The sequence below is a fragment of the Cariama cristata genome, unplaced genomic scaffold (genome assembly GCF_000690535.1).
Source record: "Cariama cristata isolate BGI_N322 unplaced genomic scaffold, ASM69053v1 scaffold17504, whole genome shotgun sequence".
Taxonomy (NCBI): Eukaryota; Metazoa; Chordata; class Aves; order Cariamiformes; family Cariamidae; genus Cariama; species Cariama cristata.
Genome location: NW_009614883.1, coordinates 10,870 through 19,786, shown reverse-complemented (window position 1 = coordinate 19,786; position 8,917 = coordinate 10,870). Strand labels below are relative to the sequence as shown.

The 8,917-nt window shown below is 48.7% G+C and overlaps 1 protein-coding gene across 1 annotated transcript in view; it reads left to right on the top strand.

Moving 5' to 3' along the window:
• The window catches only part of LOC104161244 (fibroblast growth factor 9), a gene marked incomplete at its 5' end in the record, with an annotated part of 20,204 nt that overhangs the window by 624 nt on the left and 10,663 nt on the right, over positions 1-8,917 (top strand). The gene's annotated exons all lie outside the window — the stretch shown is intronic.

The window sequence follows — 8,917 nt, the reverse complement described above, 5'->3', positions numbered from 1 at the left end:
TCAGCAGGTGCTCCCTGAGGGATGGCATGGGAGTGAGTAACGGGTGCGAGGGAGGAGTAAAACTTGGTATTTCAGACATGGGAGTTAGGCTGGCAAACCAGCCTGCCGGCAGCTGATGGGTGACTGTTCTCGGCAACGGGGGCTGTCCTGCAGCAGAGGAGTGTGCGTGTGTGTGTGCGCACGGCGTGACCCTCACCTGGGAACACTTGAGACATCTGATGGACGCGGGGCTTCACACCCTGGGTAGATCGTGGGCAGGGGGAATCTGAAAACGAGCAGGGAACTCCCCATATAGTAGAAGGCAACCTCTGCTAGCAGTAAAGCGTCAACCTCCAACAAGGACTAGAGAAGCAGTTGTGTTTGAGGAAGAGGATGGCAGGTTCGAAGGGTAAGCAAATGTCTAAAGTGAAGGGAGGCTGTGTGTTCACTGGGGTTCATTAGAAGCACAGAGGAGGAGGTGACAATGGTCGACTGGTGGTGTAAATGTTGCAAAGAGAGACAAAAAGGAGTTAGAGAGTGGCTTTGGGTGCAGCTGAAGATACCTGTGTCAGAGGGGAGTGACAGTAACTGGGCAAAGGGTGGGGAGGAAACTGGGTGGGCCAGCAGTGAGAGTGGGGGCAAGTGTGAGAAGATGGCGATGAGTGGGCAGGTGAAAACAGAAGGACTAAGAGGGAAGTCCAGCTTCCATAGACGTGATCCATGGGGGAGTGTGAGGAAGCGAGACCAGGAAGGTCCAGCAGAAGTGTTTCTGTAGGGGTGTCCAGGTTCCCTCATCCCTTTCTAGTAACATTTGGTGTGAGGGAGGGAAGGTAGAGAGGGGAAGGGGACTGTCTGAGCAAAGAGCAGGTTAGGGGAGGAAGCCAGAAGGTAGAGATCATGACAGTGTATGTGGGAGGCAGAAAAAGAGGTGGTAGAATGAGGGGCAACGCTGGGATGGAGAATGTGTGGACATGGGAGAGGGGTAATTGCAGAGATGGTGAGAACTGGAGAGTGGGAAAGACCGAAGAAAAGGGATTCAGCATAAATGGCTATATGGAGGAGGAGAAGGTTGGAAGGATGGAGAGGAAGCGAGAAAGGGAATGGATGCAACGCCAGATGTAAACAAGCTGCCTGCGAGGAGTGAGTGAGTTGTCCTAAGTCACCATCCTTGGGCGGGTGGTAAATGGGATAAAGAACTGGCAAAGTCCTGAGTACTTTTATGGTTCAGTTAAGCAGCAAAAGGGCAGAACAACAACAGTAATATGAATCAGGAATGTTGATAATCATCAGTAAGAGCAATCGTTTAAACAGATAAACATAGTGAATCAGTTATTCTACACTTCAGCTATTCAGAAAGGCAAATGTGGTTATTGATAAAGCTTGAACGCGTAGACTTGGGAAAGCAAATGTTACATCATTTTTCTGTGCAATTTGTATTTTGTGTTTGCAATATGTTTGTCAGAGTGAATTACTCAAAACAGTCTTTGCTGAAGCAACATGCACAAGAAATTCTTTGTAAATTAGTAAGCTCCCTGCATTAATAAAGTAGTTGTTCCGTGAACAGCAGTTCTAAAGGAGCCTGCTTTCCAGGGATTTGTGTCTCGCAGCCCAAGACATGGGTCTCCCTGACCTTCTGTCCCTGCAGTAACACAAATTCTCCGGCCTTTTGTGTTTCTTGCATGAAGAAGGAGACAGTGTAAGCTGTCCATGCTCACCAGATTGCCAGTTTGCAGGGATCGTGTAGCTCACCGCTCCCAACTGGGACGCGCAAGTGATTTCTCTTCTTTACCCTGCCTCTGATTAGTCGCAAAACTGATAGGAACTTAATTTTCCTGACGACCTTTGCCTCCTGATTGAAACTGGTTGAAAAGCTAAGTAAGGACGGACAGGCAGGCAGATGGATGTACAATATAATTGGATAACCTCTTTTCCCTAAGAAATGATACTAAAAATATGAAGCCATTCATAATGGAGAACTGGCAATCTATAGGGCCAGAATGCAAAGTTCAGGTTAAAATCTGATGAATGATACGGCTTATTGTCAGCCTCCAGAGATGGAACACACTAAAGAGTGATGGTAATTGAATTACATTACTTCCAATGAAATATAACCTCTAATGGCTACTCAGTGTGATGATGCTTTAAAGTCTTGTCAACACTAGCAATCCTAGTGCCTATATTTCAGCAACTGTCAGCTCTCGTAGAAACACTGAGATAAGCAGGCCTCAGAGCAGATTTTCCTGTAGAATGGACTGGACATATTTTAGTGACAGTGTTTTGCTTTTGGTTTTGGTCAAAAAAATGCGATGAATTGAAAATGAAGTTCTCTGGTGGGAATAAGTGTTGTAGTTTGAACCAGAAGCAAGGCACAATCCAGCACAGAATTATCTTTCTGGCGAGAGAGAAGATCAGTTTGACTGAAATTAGTTTCGAGGCTGATACGTGATAGACTGAGGTTCAAGTTTTTCATCTGAATTAAGCAGAGCGGTCACTTGAGTTGAACAGTTCTGTGGCACAAGCAAGTTGTCCTTGTGCTGCCTGGGCCGGGAGGTGGGTCCCTCCGTCTTGGTTTCTTCACTCAGGGCTGTGAATAGCACCGGCTTTGTCATGGAGCAGGTACACTTACAAGGCTGTGAATGTGCTTTGTAAGGTGGGTAAATTGTTTCCCATGCACAACTGAATAGCAACCTAAGAAATATCTGGTCCTGCTCTACATCAGCGTTGTGGATCTAAGCAGGTGGGTTTCTGCAGGCGTGCAGTACTGCAGCACTTGATACTGCCGCGATAGGTGCCCTGTGTCTATGACACTATCATAATTATACTCAGATTACTGCATGAAAAATGTATTAGGTGTGAATCAAATCAGTGACCTAAAAGGCTTCTATCCTTCTATATTTGTGTTTGAAACATTTGGCACAGGAGGATTTTTCCCAGCGTATTTGTGGTGCCACTGGAGATGGGACATATGGCGAAGCGGAGCAGCCAGGATGGGTGATTGCTGCCAATTTTCATGAAAGGCAACAGGAAAGGCAGTTTCAGTGTATCTTGATCCAGACATGTTCCTCTTGGCCTTCTCAAAGTGCTGCTTTCATCCTAGGTTAGCTGCCTGACAAACCCTTCCCAACTTGCCGCAGTTACAGGGAGCGGTTCCTACTGCATCCACTGGTGAAAAGGGCACAGCGACTCTCACGCTGCTCTCGGGCAGCAACGTATCACGTAGGTTGGCTGTTCTCAAGTTCCTCCTCACCCCAAGGATTTAGCCAGGGAAAGCTGAAGATACATGGATGTGGTACTGCAGAGAAGCCAGTGGTAGCTAGGTAGCGATGACTCGGAGGCTGGTTAGTGACGGCAGCTTTCCCTCCCGTCTCGCTGTGTCCCTGCGCTCCCTTTCCCTTGCCTTCCCCTTGCAGCCTGCAGCTCTGACTCATCATGTTTCACATCAGCTACTGTGCTTGGCACTGGAGAGGAGGAGAAATCCAAACTGCAGATAGGACCCAAAGGGTGTTAAGACGAGACACAAAGACCTTTTTCCTTCCTGAGTGCCAAACGGCTCTTGCCAACACCTCTGGCAAGAGCGTTAGCAAATGTATCTTAGCTGTGCTCCTCGGTGCTATGCGGTGGAGCGAGGGAGGTCTTTCCGATCAGTCCCATGACTTTCCTGCCTTCGTGGGCTGTCCCCACCCTCACGCTGCCCTGCACCGCTGCCCTTGGGAATATCGACAGTTGGCAGCCACACAGCAAGCAGTGGTGGGCACCCACACCACGGGGTGCCCATCGTTCACACCGCAGGCTGTCCTCTGAGGCAGTCCTGTCCAACCTCCAGCACAGCAGGACCACGGACACCCTCGCCTCAGCTGCCCTCGCTGTCCTGGGCTCTCCCGCAGTAGCGAACTGCGCTGCGTCCCACTGTTGGCATCCCTGCCCCACCGATCTCCCATGGACACAGAGCTGCCCTGCTCCTCAGACTAGATATCAGGAAAAAATTGTTTACGACGAGGGTGGTAAGGCACTGGCACATGTTGCCCAGAGAGGTGGTAGAAGCCCCATCCCTGGAAACAGTCAAGGTCAGGTTGGATGGGGCTCTGAGCAACCTGGTGAAGTTGAAGATGTCCCTGCCCATGGCAGGGGGGTTGGAACAGATGACCTTTAAAGGTCCCTGCCAACCAAAACTATTCCGTTATTCCATGAAATGCTGGTGCCTCCATTGCTTCTCCTGTCCTTGGCAGGTGGCCAAAGGCAACTCAGGTTGGATGCTCAGGAGGATAACTGGGAGTTGGAAGATCTGGAGCAGCTACAAGGGGAGCTGTGCAGGGGGGAGGAGGAAGGCAGGAGGGGAGATGGCGGAGTTGTTGGGGAAGGGGTGAGGGCTAGGAGTGCTTGGAAGTTGTCGGGGGAGAGAGAGAGAGGCTTCAGGTGCCCACAGAGCAACTGGGGCAGAGCTGAAGAGCCCAGACAGGAGCCAGGGAGGGAGGCTCCTCACCTCTGCCTTTCAGACTTACAGGGTGTGTGCAGCAAAGGGCGATTTAGGACTGCTTATAACGGGGTAACAAATCACTGTCCTTCACAAAATTAACTGAAAACTTACTTGTCCTAGTGTTTTTGGGACAATAAACCTGCCTTTTGCTCCTAAAACTGCTGGGGAGAGGGTGGAGGAGGAGAGAGAGGGAGAGAGTACTGGCCTTGAAGAAACATGTTTTCCCAGTAAGCGTGTGGGGAGGTGACGAGACGTTTCTTTCTTGTCCCAGCGGGGCTGCACCTGCGGTGTTTTGCGCTTCTGTTTGGGTCCCCACAGTCCTGGAAGGATTATGCAGCTACGGAGATGAGTGAACAGAATTTTTTCTTTTTTTTTTGACAAAAAAGAGACAATTTTTCATAGTTTACTGAAAATTGCTCGGTGTAGGTAAGGATTTGTTTTGCTGCGTTCTAAAAATATCTTTTATGTTCCTGTGCAAATAAGGGAAGGGAATTGTTCAGCCCTTCAAATGGTAGGTCAAGGTGCACGGAAACAACGTGAAGAAAAAAACAGGTTGAAGGTGCGTGCTGGGAACAGTATTTGGGCAACCCTATGGTCACTACAGATATCCAAGAAAAGGATAGATAAATAAATTACCCTGCAGTATCATTCACACTTCCCTGTTAGCGTTAAACACCTCAGATCTAAAGCGACTTCATATGCTTGCTTCAGATTGATTGATTTTATTTTATTTTTAATAATCTGGATTATCTGTCCATCAACGTACACGCAAGCACCTGCGGCTGAGGTGAGCCCAGGAACAGGACGACAGCAGCGCGCACCGATTTTTTGGAGGGAGAATGGAATGGCGTTTCCCTGAGTGAAGGTGCAGACTTCTAGGCTGAGGGCGGTCAGATCCCGGGAAGGATAATGGTGACAGGAGCAGGTTTAACACCCTTCTGCTTGTGTGTAAAATAACAAAGTGCCTTTTGGTAAAGGGTGCAAATGGTGGAGAGGCGGAGGGCAGTTCCCGGGGCAGCTGAGTTGCGAGGAGTGGTCCGGCTTCTGGCACCAGCAGCATTGCTCGGGAAAACCTGGCTCTCCCGTGATCAAAAACCCGATGGCGTCTTTTAGCAGTAACGGCGACTTGTGTCTTCCGGAGTAAATCCGCTTTAAGCAGAAGAGTTGCAAGAAGCAGGCCTGTAGCTCATTTGAAAGGGCAGACTTTGAGATCTGAAGAGCGCCGGTTTCAAAAAGGTGCTTGTAGCTCTGAATGTGAAGGAAACGTGAAACTCTGTCAGAGGTGCAGAAATCCTGTGGAAACGGTATCCCAGCAAGGGTGAAACTGCCAGGAAGGATTTGGAGATGAATAGGCTGCGGGTGCTTGGCAGAGGGTCCGTGAGGAACGCGAGAAGGGCCGGTTGCGGAAGAGCACGTGTAGAAGCATGGGGATCAAATGGAAATTGCTCCAATAAAGCTGACCGGGGCCCTGAAACATGTACTGAAAAATAAGGCGAACACTTTTTAAGCTATATAAATGAAAAAGGAACAGGAGTCTTTACAAACAGGGTGTATTCAGGTGGGAGTGTAAGTGCAATATAGTCTGAACGTGGCTGCTAACTGGGCTGGCCAGTATTTCCCATAGACTCCGTGGGGCTGGGGGATTCCCTGTGGTGTGATGAACAAAGGGAGCGGGGGCAGCTGACACCACGGCTAAAAGAAGTGGCTGTTTTCCCTCCAGCCATCCATCCCCTCCCTTTCACCGGCACAAGCGTTTCTGTTGCTGCCTGGCGAGTTGAAGCGGGGAACTGGAAACCAGTCTGGCCGAGCAGGAGGGCTGTCTTCAGCCGCAGCGGTTCCCTCCCAGGTCGCTGCAGGATGGGCTGCAAAAGGGGGAGCAAGCCCAGGTGAGGGAGGGTTTGCTTCTCTCTGAGGCAATGCAGGTGTTCGCCAGCCTTGAGTGTCTGTGGACCTCTTTCCGCGTGGTTTGTGTTTGGCCGGGGGCACGACCCGGGAAGCTGGAGGGCTGTCAGGCCGACTCGAGTTGTGCGTGGGGCGTAGCAACACGCTTTTAAACGAAAGAGTAGAGCAGGACCTGGGAGTACGTGCAAGATGAGTTTACTGAAGCTGGATAAATAGTTTCAGGCAAGCCTAGTATGTTATTTTGGGTAGGAATTTCTTTTTCTAGAAATAGGAGATAGAGTTGTGCTAATCTGCAGGGCTGTGTTAGGTATGACCTGCAGAAGAGAGCATTTGCTGCCGTGGGTAAAATGGGTGCTAGTAGAAGACCTGTATGATAGACGATGAAAAAACTGAAGAGAAGACAGCAAAGGGGAGTGTTGCAAAGTATTAGACTGGAGTGAAGCTATTAGTGGAGTTTTTAGGGATTGGTCCTTGGACTGGTTTTATTCCCTGTTTTTATTATGGACGTTAAGCATCTTGTCATAAAAAAGTATCAGTGTGTTATTGAAATTGTTGCAAAGTTGGGAAGTATTTTCAGCACAGAAGGCAGCCTGACAAAAGGGACTTCGTGACCTAAAGTGCCCAAAATGTTTACGCGTGGGGCTCAGGGAGAGCCCTGTTGGTGCCAATGCATACGGCACTGGTAGGATCCAGTCTAAATGCGAAGTGCAGTTGGTCTCCTGTATTAAAGAAGATGAATTGAAACTGAAACAGGTGCAGAAAGGGCTTACTGGGATGATCAGAGGGATGAAAAGATTATCAAATGATAGACTCTAAAGATCTTGGCTTATTTAGCCTGCAGAATGAAAACTGGGAAGGTGTATGCTCTTGGTCTCTGTAAATACATTGAAGTTTAACACAAAGGAGAGAAATAAAAGTCCTCGAAATAGAGGACAAGAATGAATTGGTTTGAACGGGTCACAAGAAAGCGTAGGCTGGATAATGAGGAAGTTTCAGGTCATGAGGAAGTGAGATTTTGAGCTGGCCTGAGGAATTTTTGCAGGGAGGTGGGAGATGAAGCATAAATGCTTTCTCTCTGCACCGTACGGTAGGAAACAGCTTTGTAATTGTGGACATCTTCTCTGCGGAAGGTCTGAGAAGCGCCCTGAGACTTTAGTTACTTGGGAAGATTTGTCTACAACGTCGTCATCTCCTTCACCTTTGCCAATAGCCTCTCTCTGAATTGGGACGGGCAGCCTTGCTGAGAGCAGGGCACTGTTAATCCGTGTTCCTCGCAGGTACCGGCCTTGGGGATGGGAGCAGAAACCGCAACCCACCCAGCAAGGGGTGAAGGGCTCTGGAGAAAAGAAAGGTCTTTTGAGGTGTGGGTACCAGTGTAGGAAGAATCGATAGGTGACTCCATACACTTAACACGGGTAATACGGGAGAAAGCTCTGCGAGAAACTGCAGCTGTTGCGTTTCTTTTTAAACTAAGACTGGTTTTTAAATCAGAATTTCACAGATTATAACAGTTGTCACCAAAGAGGGACACCTGCTAATAGTGTCCTGTGGGACAGATACTGCACTTTTACTCAGGTCTTTGGTTTTCCTCAGAGGACTCCTTTCCAGATGCTTACTAGGTCTGAGGATAATTTTATACGAGATCACCTTCAGTGACCTCCTCACCTTGATCTGCAATTCTGTGCTGAACTTGGATTCTCACTACGCGCCTGGGACAGGAAAGTGTTAGAAATCTCCTACATGAATTTTATGTATATACGTGTGTGTATGTGTATATGTAAAACTAAGTTTTGGTAAAGCAAGATCCGACTCAAACCTTAATTTAATGGTTTGCTTTCCCCTAATTAAAGATGTCTGGAATTTTGTATTCTTACAAAAATGGAAGATTAGAGATGCCGCTTGAGGAGGCAGCCAAGGAGATCGAACACCTTGCAGAAACTCCCTTCCAGAAAGGGCAGTCCTGGTTCCTTGCCTCCGCTGCGTGCTTCTGCTTCCTTCCTTGCTCTGACACCAGCGCTCATCTGACCTGTCAGGAGGCTCATTTAGGGATCTAAAGCCACAGAAGAAAGTTTACCCTTTTTTTGTAGGGTTGCTTCACCACTGGTTTAGCTCCCAGAACTGGGTTGTTGCCTGTTTGGGCAAGTACTAGCGCTCAGTGGGGGAATCGGCCGCAGTGTGGGGTGGGAGAGAGGTTGAGTACCGCGCTATCGACAGCGGGCAGTCGTTAAAGTGGCATAACTGCATCGCAAACCCGAATCCTACCCAGTGAGCAAGTGCAGGGCATGTTCAGTTTGACTGTTTTCAGATTCACTTCTTTGCAGCGGTGTACCTCCCCAGTCCCTGCAGCCCTGAACGTTTCTGGAGCTAGCTGTGTTAACGATACGGAGGCGTGAAAAGGTTCAGTGTCTTCAGTTGATCTGAGAATACTATGCTGAAGTGACATGCTAGAAGAGCATCAATGGCAGTGACATACTGAGCTATGCTTGGGGACTATTCGCTGCATCAGATAAAGATCTGATGTGCCCTCTTTCTGACTTGGGAGCCGGTGGGATGTGAACGTGG